This window comes from Protopterus annectens, chromosome 5.part1 (assembly GCF_019279795.1).
Source record: "Protopterus annectens isolate FY-2018-M chromosome 5.part1, PAN1.0, whole genome shotgun sequence".
NCBI lineage: Eukaryota > Metazoa > Chordata > Ceratodontiformes > Protopteridae > Protopterus > Protopterus annectens.
The window spans coordinates 633,454,543-633,472,955 of record NC_056736.1 but is presented as its reverse complement, the minus strand read 5'-3'; the positions used below and the strand labels follow the sequence as shown (position 1 = coordinate 633,472,955).

General features: G+C 43.8%; 1 protein-coding gene across 3 annotated transcripts in view; it reads right to left on the bottom strand.

The window, feature by feature from the left end:
- Positions 1–18,413, bottom strand: part of KATNAL1 (katanin catalytic subunit A1 like 1) — a 928,864-nt gene that overhangs the window by 764,177 nt on the left and 146,274 nt on the right. The window contains exon 1 of one of the 3 annotated variants that reach the window (XM_044073253.1): positions 18,067–18,083. The exons of the other annotated variants lie outside the window; for them this stretch is intronic. The gene's annotated coding sequence lies outside the window, so the exon portion shown is untranslated. Of the gene's footprint in view, positions 1–18,066; positions 18,084–18,413 lie in introns of those variants that run through there. 3 annotated transcript variants of the gene reach the window in all.

Below are 18,413 nucleotides of genomic sequence, written 5' to 3'. Positions count from 1 at the left end.
TCATCAGACAACCTATGTAGAAGATTTTATAGGAATGAGAAGTGTACTAACTGGTTCTCTGAGACAGCAGTTGATGCATGGTATAGACTAACAAATTACATTGAAGCATGCACTAGTTTAGATACTTTTAAGAACAGCCTGGACATGTATTATGGAAAAAAGAAGTTATGTACTTACCATGACGTTCCATGTGAGTTGTTCATCTCGCCTTCATTCTTACACATGGGTTCAGAGCCACTCCCTCGGCTCCGAGTCGGCTGCTTTCACAAGCTTGAGGTTTTAGAGTAGCTCGAGGCCAAGTCCCTATCCCATGATGCTTTCTGTCTCACCTCAGATCTAGTTTGCTGATCCCAACATGTGTAACATAATAACAAATAAACAGTACTCCAGCCGGAATAAGAAATCCTAGAACAAGACCTGCTAGACCGAAAAGTCTTACTCATTCTTCGAGAAGCCTGGAGTGGGATGGCGGGTGGGAATGTAAGAATGAAGGTGAGATGAACAACTCACATGGAACATTATGGTAAGTACATAACTTCTTTATGTGAAGTTGTTCAATCTCGCTGTTCATTCTTACACATGGGTAGTTTCCCAAGCAGCCTTCATCCTGGGTGGCTCACGAGAGTATATTCATGAGGACAGTGGAACCAAAGGAAGCACTGTCCCTGGAGGTCCTATCTACTTTGTAATGCGTGATGAAGGTATGAGGCTTAGACCAAGTGGCAGCTGCGCATATAGTGTCCAAAGGCAGCCTAGCCGCTTAAGCTGAAGAAGTAGAAACAGCACTAGTGGAATGTGCTTTCATGCTATGTCCTAATGGTTGATTCGCTGAGAAATATGTGAATTTTATGCAATCAGTCAACCATTTGGAAAGAGTAACTTTGGATACTGATAGCCCTATCTTGCTGTCAGCATGAGAAACAAAGAGTTGTTCTGAATTTCTAAATTCTTTTGTTCTGTCCAAATAGAATCTTAATTGTCTGTGAACATCAAGTTTATGCAACATATACTCCAACTTGTTAGAATGGTTACTGAAGAAAGTTGCGAGTTCAATAGCTTGATTCAGGTTAGCCTCCAAACATATCTTTGGAAGGAAGGAAGGAAGGGTTAGTTTTCAGCGACACTCTGTCGAGGTGAAAAAACAAATATGGGGGGTTGATAGATAGGGCCTGAAGTTCAGACATTCTACGTGCTGATGTAATGGCTACCAAGAAGATAATTTTCCAAGACACAAATTTTAATTGGCAGGATGATGCAGGCTCAAAAGGAGGAAGAATAATCCATGATAACACAAAATTCAGATTCCAGGGAGTAAGAGGTTGTCTAACTGGCGGTCTAAGATGTATGGTACCTTTTAAGAAGGCTCTACATAATCTGTGAGACATTAGGTTAGAACCTTCAGATCCGAGGTGAAAATTTGAAATTGCAGCCAACTGAACTCGTATGGTGGCAGCTGCAGCACCTTCATTAAAAAGCTTAGTTAGGAACTCCAAAAATGCTAGCAATCGGGGCGACGTGCAGGTCAATATTATTTTGCAAAGCCCAAAAAGCAAATCACTTCAATTTGCTGGCATACAACTTTCTGGTGGAAGCTTTATGAGAGGATACAAGGATATGCTGTACCTCCGAGGAAAAATTGTGTGACCTGGTTAAGTTGGAAATTGGAGCAGCCAAGCTGTCAATCTGAGGGAATGAAGAGAAGGATGAAGAGCCCCTGACGAATGCATCAGTAGATCTGGAACTGGGTCCAGAATCCAAGGTTCCTCTAGTTGGTAGAGTCGAAGGAAGGGGAACCAAATCTGTCGAGGCCAAAACAGGGCTATTAGAATTACAGTCCTCCCCAGGGCTTTGGCTTTCTGCAAGAATTTTGGAATCAGGGGAAATGGTGGACAAGCATATAGGACTCCCAGGGGCCAATCATGTACGAGCAAATCCCTTGGGTTTTCCCCTGGTGGGGGATTCAGGGCAAAGTAGCTTCTGCATTTGGCATTCATAGGGGATGCAAATAGGTCACAGCAAGGCTGGCCCCATCTGCGGAAAATCATCTCAACAACTTCGTCTTTGAGGGACCACTCGTGTGGCATCAGAATGGCTCTGCTCAGTTTGTCCACAATCACGTTGGATTTCCCCGGGATGTGCTTTGCTATCAGAAAGCACCAGGTGGATACAGCCCACTGCCAAACTCTCAGGGCCACTTGACATAAGGGGTAAGACTTGGTTCCCCCTTACTTGTTGATATACTAGGCCACTAACATGTTGCCGGTCTGGATCGCAATCGTCCCCAGAGGTAGAGAGTCATGGAAATACTGCAACACCAAAAGTACCATTCTCATCTCCAGGACATTGATGTGCAACTGCGTCTCTGTCTCTGACCAGGTGCCTTGGGCTGTTCTTCCCTGAAAAAGCCCCCTCCACCCTATCAGAGAAGCGTCCGTGGTCATTGTGGCTTATGGTGGAGAAAGAACAAATGGACGACCTACTGTTACATGATGGCTGGTTAGCCACCATTGAAGATCCTTTCTGCATGAATCTGTAATCATCATCGAGAATGACGTCAGATGTCATTGGTAAGACCACTGGGTGAAGAGTAACCATTGAAGTATTCTCATGTGCATATGCCCCAAAGGAACTGCTATGAGCATTGCTGCCATAGTACCTAGTAGTTTCAACACTTGAGAGGCAGGTACTTTTTTGCTCATCAGAATATCTGATACCTGCTGTCGAAGAGTGACTATTCTGTCCAGTTGCAATTTTACCATGGTGGTGGTGGTGTCTAAGTCTGCTCCGATAAAGGAGATATGCTGCTATGGTGACAACGCAGACTTGTCGAAATTTATAGTTATTCCTAACTGAGAGCACAGATTGAGAGTGTGATCCCAGGATTGAAGTAGTTCATGCCTGGAGGTGGCAGTGAGGAGCCAGTCGTCCAGATACAGAAACACTCGGAATCCTAGACGCCTCAGGTGAGCCGTAACCACTGCCATGCATTTGGTAAACACTCTGGGGGCTGTTGTGAGACCAAAGGGCAGTGCTCGGAACTGACAGTGACTGGTTCCCTGCCGGAAACGCAAGTGATCTCTGGATGGTCTGACCATTTTTATGTGATAGTACGCATCCTTGAGATCTATAGAGCACATCCAATCGCCCATTCCTAGAAACGGTAGAATCAACTGAAGCGTGACCATCTGGAACTTCTCCTTCTTTACAAAGGTGTTGAGTCTGCTGAGGTCCAAGATGTTTTCCCTGTTTTCTTTGGAACTAAAAAGAATCTGGAGTAGGTTCCGGATTCTATCTGGTCTGCTGGGACTGGCTGGATGACTTTCTTTTCCTGCAGCCCTTGAATTTCTATGGCTGCTTGATCCCTGAGACTGGGTGGAACGTCTGGGATTTTCCTTCGTACAGTGGTGGGTTCTAAGAAAGGAATGACATAACCTCTGGTAACAATTCTTTGTACCCAAGAATCTTTTGTAATTTCTAGCCAGGCGTCTGGATACAAAGACAAGCGACTCCGACTGCCACCAGAGTAGGACAGTCAGGCCTCCTTTCAGGAGCGCTGGTAGGGCTTGCCAAAGAACTGATCCCTGTTGCCCTGGTTCTGTGGCCCCCCTCTGCCGCCCGGGCGGCATCTTCCATTATTACCCTTTCCTCTGCCCCTGGAGGGGGGTTCACTACATGTGTTCTGATAAGCTCCTTGGGACTTCTAGAACCACATTTTTCCTCCCTTTTTCCCTTTGGGATAAGGTCTAGTAGGGGTGGAAAAACAGACTCTTACGGCAGATAGAGTCTTTCCATCTTGTTCATACCTAGTGAGGGTCTCCTTGACTTTAGGCCCGAAAAGGGACGAGCCATCAAATGGGGTATTAATGAAGGAAGACTTGAAGGCTTCCATAAAGGAGCATAAGCGCATCTAGGAATGTCTCCGAAGAGCTACTGCTGAACACGCTGTCCGACTCGAGCCATCGGCTGCATAAAAAATGAGCTGCATGGACGAGAAAACTATGGAATTAAGAGAATTGAGCTCGGATGTCACCTTATCAGGAACGCCCTCAGCTGTACTACCCTGTAGAGTATCTCCAAGCTCTTTTAGGAGATCTCTTTGAAGACGGGTAAAATGTGTCAAATAGTTGAGCGATCGCATAGCAAAAGTTGCTGAACTAAAAATGCATTTCCCATACCTGTCCATAGTCCTGGAATCTCTATTAGGAGGATGGACAGTAGAAGAGGTTTCAGACATCTTTTTCTTGGTGGCCACCGCCACCACCATGGCATCAACCGACACTCCCTTGGTAAGGAACATTTTGTCTTGAGGCGATGTAATAAACTTGTTGGGCCTCCGAGGAACAGGTTCCACAGTATCAAGAGACTCCCACGCCCTTTGAGTAACCAACTCCATAAGCTCATCGAAGGGTGAAGTCATCCAGGAGGTGGAGGGTTGAGACTCAAAAGCCTTCAGAAGTACTGACTCATCATTAGTAGGGCTAATGGACTGCCAGTCACCCCCCTGTTTCAGGACTTCAAGGATATCAGCAAAGGAGATATCCTCCGAGGGGGACCGTGGGGACCATTCTGACTCCTCTAAATCAGTGTCCGATGTGACAGACTCCTGTGGGGAGTCTAAATGCCTCCTCTTGCAAAGCTTCTTCCTGGGAACCTCATCTGTGGAAGCTTCTGGTGAGGTCTCAGTAAAACATGGGTCACCCAATGGGGCTACCTGAGGCTCTGGGTCTCAGCGCTTTACAAGGACCTGTGATGTAGAGGTAGAAAGCGGCACTTTTGGGGAGGAGGAGGAATGTCCTGATGATGTAGGAGTCTTGGAAGACATAACTCTCCTCATGGCATCAAAGGCTCCACTGCTCCGACGCGAGGAAGTAGCCAGTTCCAAAGAAGAAGGGATCCTCCCCAGTGCCGACACAGTGGGCTCCGACCCAGAGGAAGGAGCCAAGCTCATCCATGCCGAAGCTCCGAGCAGAAGGGTCGGAAAAAATCCATCGATTCGACTCTCCCCTCGGAGCCGACCAGAGAGTGTCGGCTCCCAGACTCCTCGAACGGCACCGAAGTAGTCCGAGTTGATGGAGCCAGTGGCACTGGAACAGGCCTTGGCTCCAAAGGTTCCACAATCATCAGTTCCACCTCCCCTAGCTCCGAAAGCCCAGCTTGGCTCGGAGGAGGAGTAGACACAGTAGGTAAAATGGTCTTCGGCCCCGAAACTGGTTGGGCCGAAACTGATAACAATTTGGCTAGTGCCAGATTCTCGAGAAGCCTCTGCACCACTCGGTCCACATCCACATCAGAGAGGCTCCTCAAAGAACGAGTTGAAGGGATCAATGTAGCCATCGACTGCAAAATGGGTGATTTCAAAGTTTCGGAGATCGGCTCCGATACCGGGGACCGACTCTGAAAAACAAGCTCAGTGCTTGGTTCCGAGGACTGCAGAACCGGCGACCGCACCTTCTCAGCAAGGCTTGGAGTCAAAGACTTCGGCTCTGATGAAGCTGTCATAGATTTCAGTCCCTTCGATGACTTTAAAGTCTGGTTGGCCTTATCCAAAGATTCCTGGAAATCTGGTTTCAGCAAACCCGTCTACCAGTTTTCTCCTGCATTCCAGTAATACTCTGCTGCTAAAGGAGTGACAAATGGAGCAGTCCTCCTGAAGATGGACTGCCCCCAAACAGTACACACAACTGACATTTACATCAGTTACAGACATTTTCTGCCCACACTTAGGGCATTTCTTAAATCCAGACTTTTGCTTTTCCTTCTCTTTATGATCAGCCAAATTAGCAAACAGTATATTAGCAAACAATATATATATACATATAAATATATATATATATATATATATATATATATATATATATATATATATATAAAACTGTCTGAAGACAAACCACTTTAGAAAAAAGAGACCAATATAATATTGGAATAGCTAACAACACACACAGCAAAAACGCTAAAGCTGCAAAGTCTACAACAGCTAATATATCTAGTCAAACCCTTAACTATAAAACATTAAATTTTTCTAAACTTCTCTAAACTCTTCTAAACTTTTTATAAAACAGGATAGGGGAGAAAACTAAAATGCGGCCAAGAAAGCCTAAGAACAGCCGCTTATAAAAATGAAAATCGTCAAAAAACAGCAAGGACAGAGCCTGAACAAAAAGCCAAGGCTAACTAGCCAAGAAACACACTATTAATATTAAGGACTTTAAAGATAACTATCCAATAACTAAGTAAAAGTTAGAAATACCGGCCTGAGCTCTCCCTCGACCTCCGATCTGTTGCAGCGGCAAACTAGATTTGAGGTGAGGCAGACAGCATCATGGGATAAGGAGTTGGCCTCGAGCTACTCTAAAACCTCGAACTTGTGAAAGCGGCCGACTTGGAGCTGAGGGATCGGCTCCGAACCCATGTGTAAGAATGAACGGCGAGATTGAGCAACTTCACCTCAACTGTTTTGGTATACTGGCAGGTTAGAAGGGCATTAATGCCAGTGCTTGAAATATTGGTATGTATTAGCAGAGACTCCATGCTGGACATCAAAATTGGAGATCAGAAGGCCCAACTATGTCAACTCTGGTGCCTGTAGTTTATCAAAAATGGTGCTGTAACTAAGATGGATGGATGAGAATACATCAAAAAAGAAGAGTAAGGGTAAAGAATTCCTACCTCCCATACAACTTGAGGAGGAAGGAACAAGGCCCATTTCTACTTACACCTGTAAAACAGCCTTCATCATCTTTTCACAGTCAATATTCATAGTAGCAGAGTAGCTATGGTTCAAAAAGATGGACCCAGCAGAAGAAAAAGACCTGGCAGGTGGAGGTCTAGAAAATGCCAACCTGACTAGTTCAACTTAAGAGGGCAAATAAATACTATCTGGCCTACAAAATCTGTATTGTTGCCCTTCAAACCTATTGACCACCAATTTATATACAGCAGAATTGCTGAAACTTCGCCATCATCCTTTCTCATTCTCTTAGAAGGAAATGGAGTACACAGTAGATTCACTGAAACATTGAGGTTTATCCTTTTTTTGGCTTCCCCATAAGACCTAGCCAGCTGGCCCTTCCACCTGTGCCCAACTGGTCCATTCTTTCTTGCAAAGCAAGAAATTCCTGTGTTAGACTACAACTCTGTAACCAATAGCTTCTCCCACAGGAAGACCTATCTTACCCATCTACTCCCTGAGTAGCAACAGTCAAGTGGAAGGGAGTAAGCCAGCTTGCTGTTCTTCAGAGCAGCCTATCTTCCTACCTGGCAAATCACCCCAACTCCTTGGCACCTTGTTAAGCTCTACTACATGATGCCTTCCAAGGGAAGTGTGCTTCGCATGCAGAATCCACTCTGATTGGGCACAATGACAGTGTGTGTTCCCTAGGCCCACATTCCATGGGTGTAACACTTAGTGTTCCCACTAGGTGACAATCAAGTGTCAAGCCACAGCTGCTTCCCTCCCACAGTATGGATGAGGTGGCAGTAGCTGCTCAGTCTTATCCTCCCCTGGCTACTTGTACTTCTGAGCTCATCAAATTCAGGTCACCTGTACTGTAGTCATGCCTTTATTCCTCTATAGCACAAAGCTGGTGAAGTTAATTCATTCTGTCTCTCCTCTTGGGACCCTTCTCCTTGCACCTGTTTTTCGGGAACACCTGAAACAACTTCTTAGTTATTTGGGAGCAGAACCAAATCATGATCAAATGGGGCTCTAGGCAGAGTAATTTACCAGATACAACCTAGAAACATGCCAATATTCCTTTTCTTTGTTATTTCCCTTGAATTGCCATAAAATGCTCACATTTCTCAATCTACATACTACTTTGTTCTTTATATTTACAATAATCACAGATATTTGGTTTTAATTTAAAATTTTTATTTCGGAATTTATAGCAAAAACAGGAAGGGACATTTCTTAACCAAAAAAACTTACATTAAGAACAAACTCAGTATGAGTAATGGTAAATCACTATTCCTGTGAACTCATATTTAATCAAAGTACAACTGACAAGCCATTAAACTAAAACAGACTTGGTTAGTTCTTCCATTTAATTTCCTACTTTCCTAAACCATGACAATTATATGGGTGAATGCAGTTATCACAGGCATCAATAAACTGTAAATTCTAAGTTGGCAAAACATTCCCCCAAATCTGTGTGGGATATGGGGAAAAAGTGATAGCAAGCAGAATGACTAAAAGAGTCAGCCCTGCTTTACTACGCCAGGCTCTATGAAATGTGTGCCACTGGAAATTATACACCATAAACAGAAGAGTAAACCTGTAACCTTGTTTCCACTTTTATCCAATTTTTGTACATTTATTATAAAATTTTACCTAAGTTCCCAATCAAACCTGAAGATTACAGTCTACTACATGTATAATTAATTTTCCGGGTATCTTACACTACATGCGTGGCAAAGTGGACTTCCACAATGGCTGTACACTCATTAATAGCTTAATTTCAACTCTCCCAGTGTGAAAAAAGAAATAAGAGCTAGTGATATCATCAGCCTGAGTAAAATTCAGTTACAGGCTAGAAAGTATACTGCCTGGATGTCATAAAGAAGAAACTTGGAGAACTTGAAAGAAAACCCACCAGAAAAGGTGAAGAGAAAACACTTCAGCTTTGGTACAAGAGATGGCTTCCAGCAATTTAGAGGAAAAAATAAATCAAATAAACTCAGAGCTGATTAAAATAAATGAAACACTGAAAAGTATATCAACTCAAATAACAAAAGGCTGAAAATAATAGCCAAAGCTTTAGCTAGTTATTCAGATGACCTGATAAAACTGCAAAATCAGAGTTTGAAATGAAGATGAGACTTCTCAAAAACAGCTGTTTCAAAAATGGCAGAATTAGAGGACAGAATCAGCAGAGAAAACTTGAGATTTTCTTCTGCACCAGAGGAACTGGAAGGAACAGACTGAATTAATTTTATGCAAGCACAAATGAACATGGCTGGCACATTGGTGCAATGGGTAGCATTGACTCCTCACAGCAAGTGTTTCTCCTGTTCAGTTCTCAAATGGGGTGCCTTCTGTGCAAAGACTGCATGTCACCACTATGTTCATGTGTGCTTTCCTCACACATTCCAAAGACATGTTGTAGGTGTACTGGAGACTCTAAACTGTCAACAGGTGTGAGTGCATGCATGCATGTGTGATATTGAAGAAAGATCTGGCAACCTACTTCCATTTCTTCCCCCTTTGTCTCGTAAACTCCACTGATGGGGATGGCTGTCCACAGGGTCACTCTAGGAGTCAACTTTGACTCATAAGGAAGAAAGAAGGATATCATGAAACAAGCATGGTGTTGCAGTGGTGAACAAGAGGCCTCACAGCAGTCAAACGCCAAGTTTTATTTTTGGCTTGGGTCCCTTCTGTGCAGAGTTTAGATGTTTTCCCTCAATTCAAAGAGTTTTCATCAGCATCTCTGGTTTCTTTCCAAACTCTAAAGACAAGTTGGCAGGTTGACCTGTGACGCTAAAACTATCTCTAGGTATGCTTTTCGAGATAGGTGTGTGACTGGGTTTACTATCGAAATGTGGAACAGCATTTACGTGAAACTGGGATGGTCAAATGCATCTTTTCCAGTTTCTGTAATGCCTTTCTGAAAATGTTCAAATGCACATTAGCGAATGGTAGTGTGCATTTGCTAATGTGCATTCGATGTTCTGATAACAGATCGCACTACAGTGGGGATCAGGAAATGTACCCTCTTCCTCACTGTAGTGTGATCTCAGAGTTGGAATATATAATTTGCAGAGGGTGTGGGGATAGAGGACTGCAGGGGGGCTTGCCTCCCCCCTGCAAAACTGTAAAAACTTGTGCTGTAGATGTACAATTTGTACGGAAGCTTCAGCACAACTTCCTGAGGGTCGATCATCACTTTCTGACATTCCAAATTTGTTCGAATGTAGACATCGACGTGATGATTTTTGACATTCCATATAAGTGACACTGCCAAATTCAGAATGTCAGTTCGATCAAGTGAATACATTTTTTTGACGTTCAGCTTTTTGATAGTAAACTGTGTGACTGCATGTGTCATGTGATGGACCAGCAGCATTTCATCCAGAGCTGGTTTCTGCCTTACACCCACTGCTTACTGGGACAGGCTCTTGCCTTCACAATTATGAAATCCTGAAAGTGGGTATGTAAAATGAAACAGATGGAAGGATTTATTAATCAAGGAACTACAGTGTTTTTCTATTTTCAGACATGATCTCACATTACAAAGAACCATAACATTACAATGATAGAGAATATTCAAAATCCAACAAAAATAAAATCTAAATGCATACAGAGGTACAAGATATTAATGATGAAAGTAAAGATCAGAAATTAAATGTTAACTACAATCAAAAATAAGCCTATCCATCCATCCACAACCCCTTTTCCCATTTTTGTACATGGGATTGAGACGTCACCTCAACACTGCCAATCGTTTAGAGCCAAGGTTCACACCACTGCCTGGCTAGCTCGACTGCAGTTCTTCTTCCATACCACATGACTGCATGCAAACTCACACCTACGGTCAAATTACAGTGTCCAGTTCACCTACTCCACGTGTTTGGAATGTACCATGAAACTTGGGCACCTGGAAGAAACCCACATGAACACAGGGAGGACATGCAGACTCCACACAGAAGGCATCCCAGCTGAGAATCGAACCAGGAAACCTCTTGTTGTAAGATAACAATCCTATCTGCTGCACTACTGTGTCTCCTCATACAACATCCCAAACATTAGCCAACCGACTTGTGTGCTAATGGCTGTTCTTCCTAAGCCAATAAAATATGCTTTAGCTGTACATGACAATGAGTGAGCAAACAGGAAAGGAATTTTTGGCAGTCTCTTCACAGTTTAGGGTAAAACAGAGAAGGCATTCAGTCTAACATGTCAAGAGACAATTGCAAATAAAAAGGGGCTTATCTTGAAAAGTTTAATTAGCCAAAGTAAGAAAATTAAGGGGGATTTTAAGTGGAACTGGAATTGTGAGTCATAATAAAAATTTAAGGTCTGTCTATTTAACGTGGGCAGTGAATTGTAGACATCAGCAAGCAAACCCCGATTTGGGCTTGCAGACTGCTAAGTCTAAGTTTATTATACAAGAGTGATATTTCATGACAGACCCAAGAGAAACAACTCAGCCCATCTAGTTTTGCCCAGTAAGAAGTCAAAGGATGTTAATGTTTGAAACTAAGTGGTAGGCAACATTCCAGTTTAAAATTTACCCAAGATAAAGTGGGCAAGGGAGGGATATAGAGTATATTCTTGCTTGTCTGGCTTGGAATTATACTGACTAGTGTGATAAATAAAGAACAAACTGAGATCTAACTACACGCCATTTCAACAGGACAATACTATACAGATAAAATTTGTCCAGGTTGATGTACTTTCCCATGTGAGTATTTTATAAGCCTTCTAGCCAACTTGCTCAAACCCAGAGGCTGCTATACATCATACACTATATTGTGCAGATATGGATAAACAATGCTTCTTAAACAGGAGCACTGTTTGGCTAAATGCCTTGCTCACACCCTTGCAGTTTAGGAGTGTAGACTGAGGAAATCAAAACCAGGACTACATGATAAAGCTCATTAGCAGTTCAGAGCCTTACTCTACACTGCTAAACTGACAGAATATATTTGTTATACTTTACACTCAAGTGCTTTAGCTTTGGCCGCCTCTCTATGAATTCTTGAACTGAAACCCGTATCGACTCTCAGGGTCTGTAGCATTATACTGAATAACTGTATCAGTATATGTTATTCACTGACAAAACTTCCTCCACTGATTTCAGAGATTCCTTTTTAGAGATGAACTACAATATGATACTTACATGAGGTTACACACTGGGCAAAGGCTTTTAAAGCCAGGTTTTCAGCATATAATATCAGCACCTTAAACCTTATGCTGCATCATTCCCAAATTATTTGCCTCCACATGGGACCTGTATGCCCACCATGCTAAACCACCTGCCATGATATGCAGGTTCAATGGACCTGTGTAATTTCATGTTTGCACTTGGACTCAGTCCTATACCCAGTATGACGTTCTACAGATTCTTTTGTACAGTCTTTGAATAATTAATCTAACTTCTTTGAAAAAATAAAAAATATTTTACTATTTTACCCTTGATTTCTGCTATGTACTCTATGTTCTGTTTTAACTCCTCACAAAGTTACTTCCAAGGTTTTTTGTCCTTACACTAATAACCCCTCATCCTCCACATTAATACTGCACTACGGTCCAGCCATGTTAATGCCTATCAAAAAAGAATTTATGTACTCACCATAACGTTCCATACTGGACAACAAACACGGAACGTTATGGTGAGTACATAACTTCTTTATGTTATTTTGTCCCATCTTGCCTTCATTCTTGCTGGTTGGGTCAGAGCCTTTTCTGGCTAAAGGAAAAAAAAAAAACTCTTCAGGAGTGTCAAACCAAGGATGCCCTGTTCCGGAAGGTCACATCTACTTTGTAATGAGAGATAAAGGTGTGGGGATTAACCCATGTAGCAGCAGCACAAATTGAATCCAATGGGAGTCTGAAATGAAAGGCAATGAAGGTAGACAACACTCTAGTTGAATGTCCTTTAACTTTCCCTGGCAGTTCTTTATTATGATAATTACAGACATAGGTGATGATCTCAGTAAGCCATTTGGACAAAGTAACTTTTGAGACTGCCATGCCTTTTTTATGTTCTGAATAGGAAACAAATAACAGGTCTGACTTTATGAAATCTTTGGTCCTATGCAAGTTAAATTGCAACTGTCTATGCACATCCAGTTGGTAAAGCTTATATTCTGCCTTGTTGCCACAGTTAGGAAAAAACACAGGTAATTCTATAGATTAGTTTAAATTCGCTTCAGAACAAACTTTTGGTAAGAAGGAAGGATTTGTCTGAGGGAAACTCTACCTTTGTGTAAAATCAAATATGGAGGGCGGATAGACAAAGCTTGCAACTCTGAAACTCTCCTAGCTGAAGTAATTGCTGTCAAAAAGACTGTTTTCCAAGATAAAAATTTTAGTGAACAAGAGGATGCTGGTTCAAAGGGAAGAAGGATCAAGGATGTTAATACTAAATTTAGATCCCATGGAGATGGAGGTTCTCGTAAGGGTGGCCTTAACAGAAAAGTACCCCTGAGGAAAGCTTTGCATAATCTATGGGACATTAAATTGGATCCGAGGTCTCCCACATGATAATTTGATATGGCAAATAATTGCACTCGTATAGTGGCTGCCACTGCCCCTTGATTAAAGACTTCTGTTAGAAATTCAAAAATTGCAGATATAGGGGCTGTAAAGGGATCTATGTGATTTTTGTCCGCCCAACAAGAGAACCTCCTCCATTTGCTTGCGTAAAGTTTCCTAGTCATCTTTTTGTGCGAGGAAACCAGAATGTGACATACTGCAGGGGATAATTCTGGAAGCCTGGCTAAGACTGAAAGTGGAGTAATCAAGCTGTCAGTTTGAAGCTCTAAAGAGCGGGGTGGAGCACTCCTGACTGATGCGTCAGAAGATCCGGCACTGGGTCCAGGATCCATGGGTCCTCCTGAAGGTGAGGCCAAAGGAATGGGAACCATATCTGATGAGGTCAGTAAGGAGCAATGAGAATTAACCTGTGACTCAATGACTTGGCTTTCTGAATCACCTTCGGAATCAAGGGAAATAGGGGGAAAAGCATAAAGAAGTCCCGGGGGCCAATCGTGGATGAGTGCATCCCTTGTTGACTCTTCTGGAGGGGAAATGAGGGCAAAGTAGTTGCTACATTTGGCATTGAATGGAGTGGCAAAAAGGTTACAGCAAGGCTGGCCCCATTTGCAAAGGATTTGATTCGCAACTTCCTGATTCAGGGACCACTCATGAGGCATGAGAATTGCTCTGCTTAGCCTGTCTGCTATTAAGTTGGATTTCCCCAGGATGTGCATTGCCGTCAAAAAGTGATGAGAAGAAATTGCCCATTGCCAAACTTTCTGGGCCTCTCGACATAGGGGATAGGATCTGGCTCCCCCCTGTTTGTTGATGTACCATACCACCGACATATTGTCTGTTTGAATTGCAATAGTCCCTGTGGGAAGAGAGTTCTGAAACGCTTGCAACGTCAAAAGCACCACCCTTATCTCTAGGACAGTGATGTGCAAATGATACTCATGATCCTTTCAAACCCCTTGGACAGTCTGTCCCAGACAATGCCCCCTCCACCTTATCTGGGACGTGGCCGTGGTTACTGTAGGGACAGGTTGGGGAAGTACAAACGGTCTGCCCATCATTACCTGAGTGGACTGAAGCCACCATAGTAGGTCCCTCTTGCAGGAATCCGTAATGAGAATCTTGTGAAATGTGGGTAATTCCTGTATGGACCATTGAGTGAAGAGTAGCCACTGTAGTATCCGCATGTGTAGTCGTGCCAGTGGGACTACTGTTATTGCCGCTGCAATTGAGTCTAAAACCTTGGGGACGAATTTTGCTTGTACCTTTTTCTTCTTGAGTAGGATAGATACTTGACTGCATTTGTATTCTCTCTTGAGGCAATTTTGCTACCATGTCATTTGTGTTTAATTCTGCACCTATAAAGGTAATACGCTGTGATGGCAACAAGGTAGATTTTTCTGTATTTATAGTAATGCCTAGGTCTGAGCAGATATGGGTGGTGGCATTCCTCACTCTGATTAGTAGGTGCTTGTTGGTGGCAGTCAGGAGCCAGTCATCTAAATATGGAAATACCTGGAAACCTTGATGTCTGAGATGAGCCGTGACTACTGCCATGCATTTGGTAAATACTCTGGGGGCTGTAGTGAGACCAAAGGGCAGAGCTCTGAACTGATAATGACTGGCTCCCAGCTGGAAGCATAGAAATCTTCTGGAGCACCTGTCCATCTTTATGTGGTAGTAAGCATCCTGAAGATTTAAAGACCACATCCAATTGTCTTGTCTCCAGAAAAGGGAGTATAGACTGCAGTGTTACCATCTGGAATTTTGCTTTCTTTACCAACTTGTTTAGTCTGCTGAGATCAAATATTGGTCTCCTGTCCCCTGCCTTTTTTGGAACTAAAAAGAACCTTGAGTAAATTCCAGATCCCATCTGGTCTGCGGGAACTTTTTGGATGACTCTTTTTTTCTAACAACCTTTGAATTTCTAGGGTTGCTTGATCCCTTTGACTGGGTGGAATGTCTGGGACAGACTTTGACGGATGAGGTGGACAGTGGAAAGGAATGCTGTATCCCCTGGATATAATGGACTGTACCCATTTGTCTTGAGTCAACTGTAGCCAGGTTTCTGGTTACAGTGATAGTCTTCCACTGACTGCCCCCAGAGGTGGACAGTTGGGCCTCCTTTCAGGAGCGCTGGAAGGGCTGACCGGGAAACGTATATCTTTTGCCTTGGTTTTGCGGACCTCCTCTGCCACATGGATGGCATCTTCCATTGTTATTCCCCCTTCTGACCCTGGGGAAAGGATCACCACGAGCATCCGTTAAGGCTCCTTTGGACTTCCAGAACCACATTTTTCTGCTCTTTTGACCTTTAGGGTAAGGTCGGTAGGCGTGGAAAAACATACTCCGATGGCAGATACATTCTTGCCATCTTGTTGGCTCCTGGTGAGAGTCGCTTTTACTTTTGGCTCGAACAAGGATGAGCCATTAAAAGGGGTGTCAATAAAGGAAGATCAGAAGGGTTCAGCAAACTCGCAAAGGCGCATCCAAGAATGCCTACTAAGAGCTATTCCTGTACCTGCTGCCCTGCTCACTCTATAGGCTGTGTAGGAAATGAGACGCATGGAGGAATTCGTAATCGAGGTTAAGGTTGCAAGCTGGGAATTTATCTTATCCAATAAACCCTGGGCTGTAGCACCTTGTAGGGTATCTCCTAGCTCTTTAAGAAGATCCCCCTGAAGTTGGGTGAAATGTGATAAGTAATTCAGCGACCATAGGGTAAAGGCCACTGAGGAGAACATACGCTTCCCGTATCTGTCCATCGTACCAGACTCCTTGTTCGGTTGATGGACAGATGCAAACGTTTCAGCTAACTCCTTCTTTGTGGCCGCTGCCAACAACATCACATCTACTGTAACTCCCTTAGTTAAGTATTGTCTATCCTCTGGGGTCATAATGAATTTATTTGGCCTCCTCAGAACATGGTCCATTGACCTAGGAGAGTCCCATACCTTTCGACTCGCAACACCCAGGAGTGGGTCGAAAGGCGAAGACACCTAAGAGCTGGAGGGGTGAGAGCCAAATGCCTCCAGGTACACTGACTCATCCTCAGAAGGGGAGAGGGATTTCCAGCCGCCCCTCTGCTTAAGGATCTCTAGGATGTCTAAAAAGGAGATATCCTCAGACGGCGACCGTGGGGACTCTTCCGAATCCTCTAAGTTGGTATCAGACGTGATAGACTCAGGGGAGTCTATGTGCTTCCTCTTACACTGTCGCTTCCGAGGAACCTCCTTGGGGGGGTGTTCCAGGGAGGTGTCAGAAGAGGGGGTTCCATCCATTGGCATTTCCTGGGACACTGACTCTCTACTCTGGGGCTGGTAGAGGGATGATGAAGCAGTAGACGCTGGGCCTTTAAGAGGAAGAGTGTCTGGAGCTGAAGGTGGAGCAGATTCTGTGGAGAGCACACTCCTCATCACCTTGAAGGCACCACGATCCTGGGTCAAGAGAGACTCCAGTCCCAAGGGACAGGGAGATCTCCCCGGTGCTGAGGAGGGTGCCACCGAGGCTGATGTGGGCGCAAAACTCACCTGTGCTGAAGTGCCGAGTGGAAGAGTTGGTTCGACAAGAGTCCAATTTGACTAGCCCCCCCCGGAGCCGACCAGGGAGTGTCGGCTCCCAGAATCCTCGATGGAAGACAGCATCGATGAGATCACAGCAGCAGTCACAGCCGAGATATCATGGGTGATTACTGGCTCCACCGGTTCCAGCACAATGACTTCCTAACACTCTGGCTCCGAGCTCGTCCGAGTTGGAGGAGGAAGAGATGACACCTGAGGTACAGTGGTCGGCTCCACGTTCCGATGGGCTGGGCTCGAAAGAATTTGTGCCAGGCCCCGCGACCGCAACAACCTTTTCACCACCCGCTCCACGTCATTGCCCAATAAAGTTCTGGAGGACCAAGAGGAATGGGTTGATGACCTCTGGCTACCTGCCACCGACTGTAATAATGTAGATTGCGGCACTGAGTGTACTGGTTCCAATGACGGTGACCGACTCCTTTTTCAGCTCCGTGACAGTTCCGAGGACTCAGATGGAACTGAGGAAAGGCCAGGTTTGTCGGAACAGATAACCTTCGGCTCCGAAGATACTTGTTCCTTGTGACTGCTTGACGGCTCAGACACTGGAGCCGACGAAGCTGGCTTTTTTGTCTTGTCCGATTTTGAAGCCTGATTACCTTCTTCAAAAGGGTCTTTCAACAAACCTCTTAATATGAGTTTATTTTTTCTTTCCTGTAGGACCCTCTCATTAAACCCATGCAAATGGAGCAAGAATCCTGCAGGTGGACTGCTCTTAAACAATATACAAAACTTGTGTGTCCATCCGTTAGAGACATTTTCTGGGTGCATGAATCGCACTTTTTAAACCCAGATTGTCTCGATTCCTTAGTATATTCTTTACACATTGTAAAATACCAAAGGAAAAACCACTACCAGCAACAACAATAGCAATAACAGTAACGATAACAGTATAGAAGCAAAAGGTTAAGGAGAGTTTTTTTTTGTTTTTTTTTAACTAGGAGAGAAAGGGTGGGTGGAGAAGAAGTTAAATGATAGTCTCCTCCAACCCGAGGAGACGCCTCTAACTTAAATGGTGACTTCTTAAGGAAAGGGAAAAAAGCCCTGTAAAAAAAATCGGGCTAAAGAGAAAGAATCCTCTAACTTAAACGGATTCTTTAAGGGGATAGAAGAAGAAAAAGGGAACCTAAAGAGAACAGCCAGTGACACACCCAAGTAATAAAAACAACACACACAAGCGCACTACTCAGTAAGGAAAGAATTAGTAGACTCTAATGGAAAAGTTTTGCCAAAGATATAGAGAAAATTGTAAAAATAAAAGTAATTACTAGCCTGAGCCAGCGAAGACAATCCCGATGCTTCAAGCGGCAAACGAGATCTGGGGAACAGCTGCTAGGCATCCTGGGATAGGTTGTAGCCTCGAGCCAGTAGAAGCTCTCGAGCTTTGGTATGCAGTCGAGTTGGAGCTCTGAACCTAACCAGCAAGAATTAAGGTGAGATAGGACAACTTAACATTATAGCTTTAATTCATGCCTGCTAAATACCTGCAATAAATTTGATATCAGAAAGTTTCTGTATTTTTCACTCTGTACTAGTGTCTGATTAACAGATATCAATTTCATGCCTGGTAAGGCTAGGATAATAGAAATAAAGAAACATTTCTGAACCAGGTGGAAAAG